At 36.8% G+C, this 14047-nt stretch overlaps 1 non-coding gene across 1 annotated transcript; it reads right to left on the bottom strand.

The window, feature by feature from the left end:
• Positions 1–1001: 1001 nt before the first annotated feature.
• On the bottom strand, positions 1002–1108 carry LOC113728294 (small nucleolar RNA R71). The gene has a single exon (XR_003458023.1). It is a non-coding gene; the product is annotated as a small nucleolar RNA R71 (small nucleolar RNA).
• Between the last annotated feature and the right edge of the window lie 12939 nt (positions 1109–14047).

Genomic DNA, 14047 nt, shown 5'->3' on the forward strand with positions numbered 1-14047 from the left:
GTAAAATTAAGGAGAGATTGGGAGTTTGGTGGTTGCTAAATTGCTAGAACCAATTTATTTATAAATGTGTGAATTAATTTAGGTATCTATGATCAATTGTGTGAACCGGTGCCGAGATTATCTCCTTGACTAGGTTATGTCGATTAATTGTTTATTACATTCCTTAGTTATTGCCTTTCTTGCGATTGTTTATTTAGTGACCCTACGCCTTTAATTTGTTCGTATATCTCTCTTCCAAAAACCCCCAATTATCTGTGTGTGATAAATTTACCAGTTCCCCATGGAGATGACCCTACTCACTACTATACTCATTTAGTTTTGGGAGTAGGTATCATTATAAATTTTATCTTTGGTAGTTTGACAGCCACCAAATTTGGCGCCGTTTTTGGGGAACTGGTGCTTGAAGTGATTTTTTGCACAGGCTAACTTAGCATTGTTTTATGCCTCGATCTTCCCGTACAGGAAGACTCGAGTTTGACCTAGAGATTGAGAAAACAGCAAGGAGGCTAACGAAGAAGACTAAGCTGCTAAAACAACAAACTTCAGCAGCCTTACCCTACGGAGTTGAGCAAAATTTTCACTTTGGTGATTCGTCAGTTGGCCTGGAAGCAAATTTGCCTGGACCCAACGAGACAATGGCAGCCCAAAGAACCTTGAGGGAGCTTGCAACCCCAAATGTTAACCAACAGCCTCTGTGCATCACATACACTGACACTGAGGAGGCTTTTGAACTAAAATCTGGACTGATTCACTTATTACCTACTTTTCGTGGTATTGCAGGTGAGGGCTCACACAAGCATTTGAAATAATTTCATGTAGTGTGTTCGACCGTGAGATCTCAGGGAGTCACTGAGGAGCAAGTCAAATTACATGTGTTTCCATTTTCCTTAGCAGATAAAGCTAAGGACTGGTTGTTCTACTTGCCATCGAGGTCCATCACTACGTGGGAAGCATTAAAACGGCAATTCCTTGAGAAGTTCTTCCCAGCCTCCAGGGCCGCCAACATCAGGAAGGAGATATGTGGAATTAGGCAGGCAAATGGGGAGATCCTCTATGAATACTGGGAGCGATTCAAACAACTGTGTGCCGGTTGCCCACACCATCAAATTCCTGACCAACTGTTGATCCAATATTTTTACGAGGGACTCCTACCCATGGATAGGAGCATGGTCGATACAACTAGTGGAGGAGCTCTAGTGAATAAGACAATAGATGAAGCCAAACGGCTTATCTCGAACATGACTGAGAACTCGCAACAGTTTGGAGTCAAATCTGAGGGAGTGACTAGAAGGGTCAATGAGGTAAATCATTCTGACCTTGTGAATAGATTAACTGAGCTAACTGCCTTGGTTCGTCAAATGGCTAAAGGACAAGTACATGCGGTTAAAGCATGTGAGATAAGTGCTGCTCCTGAACACATGACCGATATGTGCCCGACCCTTCAAGAAGACCCCCACGAGCAAGCCAATGCTATGGGAGGTTTGCTTGGACCACTCCAATGGAGAAATGACCCCTATGCACCCACATACAATCCAGGGTGGCGGAACCACCCCAACTTTAGCTATGCTTAGAAACCTTCGGGATTCAAACAACCATTCTAGCAAAGACAACCAGTACAGCAACCATCCACATCTGATTCAGGTATGTCCCTGAAAGACATGGTTAAATCACTAGCTGACAGCACTTGTTAAATGCGGCAGGACCAACAGAGATTTCAACAGGACCAACACAGATTTCAACAAGAAACACACGCAAGCATTAAGACCTTGGAGGCGCAAATGTCACAACTAGCATCTTCATTGAGCAACTTTGAGAATAGTAAAAGGAAACTACCAACTCAAGTGATTCCCAATCCGATGGAGAATGTGAGTGCAATTACTTTGAGAAGTGACAAAGAATTGCAAGAGTATCAAAATGCAGTATCTAAGCATGATCTTGAAGAGCAAGTTGAGGTAGAAACAATGAAATCTCCAACTCAATCCCTTCCAAGGAAAGAGCCTAGAGATGAACCCTAGTAGTGGTGACACCTCCTCCTCCATTTTCCAGTCGATGTGCAAAATCCAGGAAAGAGGAGCAAGAGCAAAAAGTTTTTGATATTTTTCGTAAAGTTGAGTTGAAGGGTTTTGAAAAGATTTATATGGGAGAAAATGCTTCAGCAGTCCTACAACAGAAATTGCCTTTTAAACATAAGGATCCAGGTATGTTTACTGTTCCTTGCAAAATAAAGAATGTTAAGGTCGAAAAAGCATTGATAGATTTAGGAGCTGCAATAAATATTATGCCTCATTCCATTTATAATTCTTTAAATTTTGGATCATTAAAAGAAATGAGTACCATTATGCAACTTGCTGATATGTCTAATGCATATCCTGATGGAATATTGGAGGATATTCCAGTTCAAGTTGATAAATTAGTTTTTCTTGCAGATTTCTATGTACTAGATATGGATGATGATCTTTCTGTTTCACCCCTAGTTTTGTTGGGCAGGTCATTTTTAATGACATCCAAAACAAAAATTGATGTTTATTCAGGAACCTTGACAATAGAATTTGATGGTGACATAATAAAATTCAATACTTGTGATGCCATTAAATGTTCCAGTGAGGCACATTTTGTTTTTGTTATAGATGTAATTGACCCTTTCATGCAGCAAAAGTTTGAATTAAATGGTAGAGATGCGTTGACGGTTGTAATCAATTGCAATTTTGATTCGCACAAGATGTCAAGAGTTGCAAAGAAATTCGAGTTACATCCAGATTGAGCACGTGGTATTGTCTAACCAAAGACGTTAAAGAAAGGCGCTACTTGGGAGGCAACCCAAGAGTTTCAATTTTTAGTTATTTTTTTGTGTTTTTATTTCATGTTTTCGTGTTCAAGATCAGGTTGTTTTGGGTTTCCATTGATAGAAAATCTTTATTGTAGATCCTGGATGTGTTCTGTGACGTTTTACTGGAATTAGAGTTTGATAAACAGAAAACTATGGGTTCCAAAGCGTGCCCACACCTTCCAACTATTGCGAGAAAGAAAAAAAAAAAAAAGAGCCTTGCAAGTCCACTCTTCCATTCAAACGCAAAATCTAGCAGCCTTCCTTGCCCATGTTGCTTTCGTTGCATTCTTTCGGCCTTCAGGGAAGCTCTAATTCCTTTCTTTTTGGTTTCTATTTTTCTTTTCTCCATTGAGAACAATGTAGGTTTCTAGTGTGGAGGGGAGTAGTTCTAGCTCTTTACATTGAAAAAAAAAACAAAACAAAAAAACAAAGGAAAAAATAGATATATGATGAGTTCGTTTGACTACAGTTGAAAATGTCTAGAACTTGATGCTATGATGATAATTTCAATTACTCTACAAGCATGAGCAGTGATATTATGTGGTTAAATGTCTTGTCTTCTTGATAATGAAATTGGATGATGAATTTTGCAAGACTTGGTGATTAATAACCATTTTGTGAGCTGTCGAGCCAATGAGCATTGCATTGATAACTGTTCTATCTTCTTTCATTGAGTGATATCACACATGATTTGATTGTTCTAGAACTTACTTTGTTGTGCATGTCAAGATTGCATCCCTGAGTTTGATAAATTAAAATGATAAAGTCACTTAGGTTTACCATTTTTAACTTTCTAAAGACCCACCCTAGTCGGATCTCCCCCAATTGACCATTGTTGAGCCTGGACCTCTTCTTTGTTTAAAAATTTATTTTGTCACCCCTTAACCTCTTGTGTTCGACCCTCTTTGTTTCTACCCCGTGTCAAAGGAATGTCTTGATTTCAGTGCATGATGATTTCGAATTGGGTTGAAAGGAGATGATTAAAGTTAGCAAGTGTGTCTATATCCCCATGTAGTTGGGCGTATTTGAAACAAAAAAAAAAGGAGAGAAAAAATAGAAAAAGAAAAAAAGAGAGAAGGGGGAGAAAGAGAAGAAAAGGAGCATACCTAGAAAGAGAGAAAGAAAAAAAACAAAAAAAAAAAGAAGAAAGAGAAAAAAAAGTGCTTTTGTCTATGTGTGTTCTGTTGAGATAAATGGGTGAAGTCCTTAGTTGTGCTTGCACTTGCTAATTTTTTGGAAAAGTTACAGTTAGGCTTTGGAAAGATCAATGGAATGAAGGAGGAAATTGGAATTCATGCAGGAAGTCAATGGTGTTTCCTTTGACATAATGAGCTTGAATTATCTGTTTGATCCAACCCGTGCCTGAGCCCCATTACAACCCGCATCAAAACCCTTTGATTTTTGCATTAAATTTGGATTCAGTGGTAGCGATGTGATATATTAGCAAGCATATGGTAACATCATTTTATTGTGTGGTGAGAGTAACCTTTTGTGTTTCATGTCAGTGTGGTGAGTAATCATATACCATTCTATAAGAGAGGGTTAAGTCTTGTAATTTCTGAATTTGATAATATTGTTAGGAGGAAAGGATATTTGTACTCACATGGTGGACTGTTACATGTGTGTAACTGTGATTGTATCTCTGAGCTCCGAGATGCTTGAGGACAAGCATTGCCTTGGTGTGGGGGGATTTGATAGGGCGATAATTGAGTGTTATTGCATTGCTATTTAGTCCTAATTTTGGCTAATTATTGTGCAGAGTAATGGGTTTATGCTCGTATTTGGTATTTGTGTTACCTGCAGGCAACTGAGGTCAAAAGTGACAAAAAGAAGTGAATTTCTAGAAGACCAGTCCCTCCAGAGCATGCCCACGTCAGAGACCGTAGAGCTGCATGAAAAAGACGGACCGCGGGTCCTATTTCTAGAGCTACCGCCTTTCTTTGGAGACACGTTCTAAACCTGCGTGGGATTAGGAAACCTTTGTAGAGAAGACTTTTGGCAACAATTCAATGAGGGAAATAAGGAAGGAATCCTTTTGAAAAACAAACTCTAATTCGAAAAGCAAAAGGTGCGGCGGCGACAACACTTTAAATAGGACAGCAATAGACTAGGGTCTATCATCTTTCATCTTTTATCTTTTTTCCCTTCTTATACGTGAGTTCGAGACTAGCGGTTGTGCCGCTCTTTACTTTTCTTCAATCGGCTAAACTCCATGAAAGCCTTCAATTGCTTTGTGATTATGCGGCAAGGCTAGTTCTTTTATCTAGTTGAGGAATAATCAAGGCCCGGTGCACAAATAATTGTGAGATCTTTTTTATTATTCTAAATTCGACGTTTGTGAGTATTTAATTATTCTATGATTTAATAGTCTATTATTGTTTGGATTTATTGGATCAATATGGCCAGTTGTTCAATTGTCTGAATAGTATACTGCCAATTAGGACAAAGGTGCATATCACTTGATTGTCTTAAATTAGTGGCGAACGGCATAATTTCATTGCCTCGCAAGCAGTCTAATCTGGGTCGTGGGAATAATTAATCTAGTTTAAATGAACCCGCATGTGTGTTTGTTAACTAGAATTGGGTCTCTCTAATTCCTAAAGCTGTAAATAGATTAAATCCTTCGAGCGTCTCTGGGGTTATCTATTTTATAAGAGAGTAGTTTAAGAGCGTCTCTGGACTACTGTAAAATTAAGGAGAGATTGGGAGTTTGGCGGTTACTAAATTGTTAGAACCAATTTATTTATGAACGTGTGAATTAATTCAGGTATCTATGATCAATTGTGTGAACCGGTGCCGAGATTATCTCCTTGACTAGGTTGTGTCGATTAATTGTTTATTATATTCCTTAGTTATTGCCTTTCTTGCGATTGTTTATTTAGTGACCCTACACCTTTAATTTGTTCGTTTACCTTTCTTCCAAAAACCCTCCAATTATCTGTGTGTGATAAATCTACCAGTTCCCTGTGGAGACGACCCTACTCACTACTATACTCATTCAGTTTTGGGAGTAGGTATCATTATAAATTTTATCTTTGGTAGTTTGACAACCACCAGGGATGAAATTGTCAAACATCCCAAACCCTGGGAATGAAAAGTGCATTTTTCCCTCTATCCAAACCAAGGAATTGTACATCCTGCTCCCAAAACCAAATCTTTCCTAGTAGTTTTGGACAATTTTTCAAGGTCCAAGGGAGAAAGGAGAGTCCAATTGGACTTGTATGAGGCTCGAGGTGGTTCTCAGCACAAGTGTTCACTACCGTACCCAAATCTTTTTAAATAAAAGAAAGCACTATATGTCTCTTTAATCTATCAGGTGGGATGCAAGATTAATTCCCCACCTAGTGCATGAAAGAGTTCTAAGAGACCATATCAGAATCGAAAGTTTGTTCGGATTCTGTTTCTTAACCAAAATTAAGGAGCATGTAGTATAGTGAGTCGTTTTGTAGACTTAAATTATTCACCAAAAATTTATATAGAAAATAAATTTTATGGAACTAATATATATGGGAAGGCGATTTATACACATACAAGTATGTGTGGGAGAAAAGGAATAAATCAACAATATATCATTAATTAGATATAATAACAAGGCTCTCAGATTTTACCATTCTCAACTGACAATAATATTAAAACTCCCAACTAGATGATTTAGTAAACAAGTTTTACAATTACACAAGAAATTTTCTAATAACATATTAATTCTTAAATAGTAAAACTATTATAATTTGACTCCAATAGAATTACTAAAATTTTTACTTACTAATATGCTACTAAATAAGAATAGAGTAAATCTTATATACATTGACGGTATAAGCACTATTATGATTAGATATACGGCACATATGTAAAATTTGAGTTTCAAATTCAAATTCAAATTATGTGCCATATATCTAATGATGAAAATGTATTCATTATCAGTGTATAGAAGATTAATCTATAACAATATAGAAACTTTTATTTTTTAGGCTTGATTAATATGCCAACATTGCCTCCCTTAAATCAAGCTCTTTCAAACCTAGTCTAATACAATCATGATCAATATCTTCCTTGCAAATTTGAACAACATCACTTTGTACTAGTTCATCATCTTCAAACAGTTTTCTCGTCGTAATAATCTGCTCACTTGGATAGACTATTTTCATCGCACAATTTGATATCAATTTATTGACAACTCACTTTGTGGTTTTCATAATCACAATTCAACTGATGGGATTCATCTCTGACTTTTGTTTTCACAATCACAATCAATTTCACAATCCTTGGGCCAATTTTATAGTCCAATTTTCACCAACTAGGTACACCATGACCAACCCTATGGTCTAAATCTATCAACTAACTTCTTCACATCTGACGGGTGTTTACTATAAGTGCAAGTTTAATTCCGAATTATACCCGTTTTTTCTGCAAGTATACAGGCCAAAAGCGTAGTATTGGGTATGTATCGGGTCGATCCCACGAGGAGCAATTAGAACAATTATTAGATACTAATTTACTCTATTATTTAGACTCACAATAAATTTGAGCAGAAAATTCAGAATTTAATTCAACTACAAAAATTCTTAACTAGATAAATGCAATTCACAATAGGAGTAGAATTCACTAAGTATTAAGATCTAGGGATGTAGATTCCACATATAATACAAAAGATCTAAAACGAATGAATTTAACACTTGTTACTACTCTTGTTTAACCAAGGATTCATTTCCAATAATACCAAAATCACATTCTCATGATAATAATGGGTTAAAACAGATTAGTTTTCCCTAATCTCTTGGTAAATACTAATTCTGTTTTGTGCACACAGGAAATGTAAATTTCATCCACTTGAATGTATTTCTATTCTCATGAATATACTACTCAAGCTCTACTTATGTCATTCCATTATTTTTACCATTTCTCAATGAGTAAAAACAACTACAAACCTGCTATTGGTGATCAAACAACAACAAGTAATCCAACATACACAAGTAGATAGGTTAATATATACAAGATATAACAAGTATAAATCACAATCACTTCATATCACTTGACCATAAGTTTCATCTACTCCCTAGATTAAGGAAATTAGCTACTCATGAATAATGAAACACTCAGAACTTCATTAATGCAAATCATCATGAATTACAAATACAAAAAGAGTAAAGAAAGTCTTAGCCAAGATATGGTGAAGCCTTCCAAAAAATCTCCTTTGTCTTGAACTTAGATGATTACAAGATGAAACCTCAATTGCCCCTTGCAAGTACCTAGCTTGAGAGAATATGTTTTTCTGTAAGAAGCTAAGCTACGTATGGCTCTAAGACCTCCCTCAATGTCTCAGCATAAAGACTACTCAAAGGCTCTATTTTTCCAAGTCAAAAATATCCTTTGATTCCCAAATCTGCACTTTGTTAGCATAGTCAAAAACCGATATTTTTGACTTGAAAATAAGCCATCTTTACTGCCCTTTTGTCTTCTGAGGCATGTGCACCGAATTCTCTTGTAGATTGTAGCTGGAAAGTAGTTTGAACATAAGAGAATTGACTGAGCAAATTGCAGAATTACGGCCAGAAAACGCGCCTACACAAAACGCGGTTACAAGTCACGTTTTGTGTACTCGCGTATTCACTTTGGCCTTACTTCATCTGCGATTTTCTCTATCATAAATGCCGAACTGGCTTTTGTGCAAAAAACCAAAGTTGTAACCCTTTGAGTTAGCTTTCCAATGCTTTAAAAATCATCCAGATCAGAGTTGTGCAGCCTGAGATATGGTCGAAATACTATCACCTGGTCAAACCTCTGTTTCCAGTTTCGACCACAGAGTGCAGCTTCTGTATTCCGACTTTTTGTCCATGAAAATGGCAGAATTGGATTTCAATGTCTTCATACGAATTGTAGGTCTCTTTCTTAGCTTTAAAATGGTATAAAGATCACCTTAATCCGATAAGTGTAGCTCCAGATATGATCAAAATACTGAAGAGTGTCAAAACTGATTTGTCTTGCATTTCCTCACTTGAACGTTTTTCACTTCATTCTTCTTGTTACCACTTGAATTCATCACCAACTTTCTATTTTTCATCTCATTTGACATCCTTTGGTGATTGAATCATCATTTCTGCATAAAAATGAAGTTTTTATCATTAAAATCACTAAAAATGCAATATTATCCACTTTTACCAAAAATATATAATTTTACCAAAAACCTCTTTATTTTATTTATAAAACTAGATAATCAACTCAAAATTAACTAATAAAATGCACTTAAAAATACGTAAAATAAACTCTTATCAAATACCCCCACACTTGAATCATTGCTTGTCCTCAAGCAATATAAAATTCCAACCATCAATGATCCAAAAATTTGAAAATAAACATATGTAGTATTTCAACTCTGTTTCCTTAAATCAAGGTAAATAACCCTTATGTGATCTTTTAATTAACCTCAAGTACTCATCATATCAAGCAAAGAGGAGCTAAATATACCATAATTTTTATCAATTCAACTCAATTTCTTATTTTTATCCAATTTCGCAAGCAAGCAACTCCTATAGTCAATAAAGATGCTAACTAATCTCATGATCAACTTCTTATTTTTCTTTCAAAGAGGGATTTATTTTACTTACTCATCTCTTTTTTTTTTTGTATATATTTTAAGGGTTAAATATTACTTAAGTTGTGAAAAATGCCTTTTGACGCGAAGATCAACATTTTTAGATGAAGATCCCCGGTTACTCAACATTTCACATACTCAAGTTACTTTTCATACTCTTAATTTAAGTACCGTTTTACGCGAAAATCGACATTTGTAAATGAAGACTCCCGGTTACTAAGTACAAAAACCATTGGAGTAGAATAAACCCCCTTTTTTTTTTAATATATATATAATAAAATTCCCTCTAAAAATAATCATGAGAAAAGTATGACACTTATTGACCATATTAATATCTTATCTTATAAAATCAGATAAAAAGAAGCATTTTCATCAAATATGCAAAATGTAGGCATAATTTTCTCCACTTTACTAGATATACTTTCCTATAGATGTAAAAATTATAATCACATAAAAATCATTTCCAAATTCCATGAGAAAAGAAATTTCAAAACCACATATACTTATTTTAAAAGGATAAGTGACAAAATTTTATTTATTTATTATGGTTAATAACATATAAATATGTGTAAGGTTTTGGAAAAATTTTGACAGAGTCTCCCCTTAAAAGTGGACTAAACTCCCTGCCAGCAACCACAAGAAACACAATTTAAGCACAAGAATTATATCGAACACAACTAAAATCACAAGTACCACACATTTCTTCCCCCACACTTAGAATACACATTGTCCTCAATGTGTAGGGAAAGAAAAGAAAAGAAACAAAAGAAAGGAACAAGTGACTCCCCAAGTGATATGGCTGTGGTCCAGTGAAGCCTTGAAGCATGAGTCATCGACCGCTCAACCATCTACAGTCAACGACCTACTAGTTACTGCCACAAGTTCCAATATTCAAAATAAGGAATGTAAGTTAACATTTTTCGAACAAAAGATAAAAATAACATGCAAACAAGCAAACAAAAGAAAAGCCAGCCAACGTGCAGCCTCAATCATCCTCTTCATCGTCATCTTCATCATCATCGACAGGAGGTGGATGTAAGCCTAGATGATGTTCAATGTGGTCCAAGCGAGTATCCAGTCGGGCTAAATGATGGTCGATGTCGTCCAAGCGACCGAAAAGCCGCTACCAATTGGTTTGGGGCGAAGGAAGAGGTGGTGCTGAAGTAGATGTTCCAGCTTCATCGCGACCATGTCTAGCCTTCTGTCGCTGCTCCTGAACAGGGCGTGGAACGTTCCCCGTGCCAATACCAAGCCGACGGAGAGTAGTAAGAGTCATTTCAGCTCGTGGAGGAACATTCTCCCGCCTCATGCCTTCCAAGCGAACCTCAAAACGGGGGAAGATTAAAGTCAGTAGACGAGGAAATGAAAGTTTGAAGGAAGTTGTCTTACGCCTCGCCGTAGACCTAATGTGGCTGATGATGATGTTCGGCAATGAAATTCGAGCATACGGGGAAGTTCGGTTGTGGAACATGTAATCAAGGAAGTAAATATCGCTCTTGCGAACCTCTGTGTGCCCCGTCTTCTTTGGGATGACATTGTGAGCCATCATATAAATGATAAGCCGATGACGAGGTTCGAAGACATTCGTCACTATGGTCTCCTTCCTTGTAGAGCGAAAAGGTTGGTACTCGAGACCAAACCTAGCCATGGCCAATGAGGGATCCCACTTCCTATTCGGGGGAACAAACTCCTTCTTCAAATCTACTGGACGTCCGTCATCCATACACCCCAAAATAGCGGCCAAATCTTGACGTGACAAGACGATTCGTCTTCCACGCACCCAGGACTCAACCATTTCTCCACTGTGGCGCGCCTTACTCTCAATGTTGGCGTAAAACTCGCGCACCAAGTCGGGGTAGTAATGGTTTGGTAAGGTGAGAATCGGAGCCCATCCAAGCTGAGCAAAAGCCTTCGAGATGTTATACATCATCTCCACCGTTTGGTTCACGTGCATCTCAAATAGGAACTCCAAGTTAGCATGCTCCTCATGCCATTCTTGATTCCTCCGATTAGTGAACCTTGCACTGTCAAACACAGATCTTCCCGCTCCACGAGAGGTGCCCTCACCAAGTTGTCGGTTAATTGGTGGAGGAGAAGGTGAATTCTCCTCTTCAGTCACCTCCATCTCTTCATTAACCTCCCTCTCCTCACTACTAGAGGATGAAAGTACCGCTCTTCTTCCCCTTGGCATAGTACCTAAAAAATATTTCAATTATCCACATGTACTACAACTCATTATTTGGCAACAAAAGTTCAGCATTAATCCAAATAACCTCAAATACAATTGCTCAAGTTCTAATCATTCAATGATCGTACAAGACATATTTTCTGCCTAAAGTTGCCCAAAATCACCAAATTACACAAGATATGTATCAATTATAATTTAATTAGTGAAAATAGGAACAATTATGATTATAACTATTTAGAATTAACAATAATAATATGCTTTTAGCTATAATCATGTTTAGGCAAAAATTAAACTAATTAACTCACCAAATCAACCAAATTACTCACTATACACAATGCACATGCTTAAACATCATCAACTAACCATTTTTAACCATAATTTAACATCACCAATGGCTCAAAAACATTCTAGTTCCTTTTTCCAATTTCATCTAAATATAGCAATTGTGAATTTTAAAGTACTTGAAAACCAATAAATTGCTACATTTAAACATTTAAACATGCTTAAACAATCATAATAATCATGAATAAAATCAAAAATAGCCATGAACCTCATCAAATTTTCGAAATTAAAAGATGTCAGATAGCTCAGGATAAAAAATATGAACTTCTAAAATCAAAAGATTTGATGAAGAAACTTACCTCAATCACGTAGAAGGATGTTTGGTGATGCTAAAAATGCAAAAAGCCCTATGAAACAACCTCCAATTGACCTCCAATTGAAGAAATTAGAGTTGAAGAACCCTAACCTTCAATCCTTCAAAAACTGAATTTGAGGTGTTTTTCTTTGATTTTAATCGGTTAAAAAGGGTGTATGAAGCTCAAATGGTGTTGGGGTGATGATATCTAGCAAGATTATGGAGTATAAATGGAATTTTGTGAGTTGGGCAGAGGAAAGAGGGAAAAACGCGGCTGGAAAAATTGGAGAAGTGAAGAAATGTTCTGGATACCGCGTTTTTGAAGTAGAAAAGTGAACCACAAACGCGACTAAAAACGCGCCTTCAACGCGCGTTTTTAAAGCCGCGTTTTCTGCACAAATCTCGCAGAATTGAAAACGCGGTTACTTATGAAAACGCGACTTTAAGTCGCGTTTATATGTGTCGCGTTTTCCAGTTTTGCTCAGGCGAGAAAACGCGACTTCCTCCAAAACGCGACTTGAAGTCGCGTTTTAAAGGCGCGTTTTCTGTTCTGCAGGCTCAGAATTGAAAACGCGATTCTGAGAAAAGCGACTTATAGTCGCGTTTTCTTGGAAAACGCGTTTTCTGCTTCGATTTTTAGCAGAATTTCAACTTTTGAAAAAATTACAAAAGGTACCCCAATGACTCAAAATGCATCATAGATCATTTGTTTGCCAATTTTAATGACTGGAACAAATGTAAAACATTAAAAAAAATGCATTTTACCCCTTTATAATGAATCAAAAACACCTTTAACGCAAATCGAGGGGTTGAGTTGTTTGATCAAAGTTCGCCTTTTTTGTACTCAATTGGTCATCATTGCCTTCAATTGCCAACCCCACATTACAAAAACAACAATGTAGCTAAAACATTGATTCAAACCACAAAATCACACCAAGTTAACAAATATAACCTAAATATTGGGTTGCCTCCCAATTAGCGCTTTTGTTTATAGTCGTTGGCTCGACTGAAAAAGTTGAATCACTTTAGAGCATTAGAGAGAGATTTTCTCCCCATGGGTCGAAACTCCCGAGCCAATCCACCATGTGGTGAACCATGCATTGATCTTCATAATCCAATTTCCTCAAATGCCAAGGAGGAATATTAGACTTGTCATAGAGAGGCTCAACTTCACCTTGGAGTGGATTTTGCTTGTCTTTTCTGAATTGGCTCAACTTTTCACCATTTTCTTCATGGAATGGCGAATTTATTAAGCCAACTTCCATCCTTATCTTCTCCTCCTTTGTTCCTACACCATGAAAGTTAGTACCAAGGACATTTATAAATTTAACTTTTTCGGTCCTTTCTTGGTTAACCTTTTCATCAGATGGCATATTAGAAACAAGAGCAGTAGGCTCTATACTCCCATCTTTATTATCCAAATTGAATTCCAATTCCTCACCATTAACCCGTAATATAAGCTTACCTTTTTCTACATCAATTATAGTTCGTGCAGTGGCTAAAAACGGTCGTCCTAGAATAATTGGCATTCTCACATCTTCTTCAATATCTAAGACAACAAAATCCACAGGTATTATAGATTGTCTTACCTTTATGAGCACATTTTCCAAAATACCCATGGGACGTGTGATTGACCGATCCGCCAATTGCAATGTAATATTGGTAGCTTTTAGCTCTTGAAGTCCCAATATCCGGGCAACCGATAACGGCATAAGTGACACACTTGCACCTAAATCACATAAAGCATTAGAAAAATGCAATTGACCAATAGTGCAAGGAATAGAAAAACTTTCCGGATCTTTCAAT

The sequence above is a fragment of the Coffea arabica genome, chromosome 2c, assembly GCF_036785885.1.
Source record: "Coffea arabica cultivar ET-39 chromosome 2c, Coffea Arabica ET-39 HiFi, whole genome shotgun sequence".
Lineage (NCBI taxonomy): Eukaryota > Viridiplantae > Streptophyta > Magnoliopsida > Gentianales > Rubiaceae > Coffea > Coffea arabica.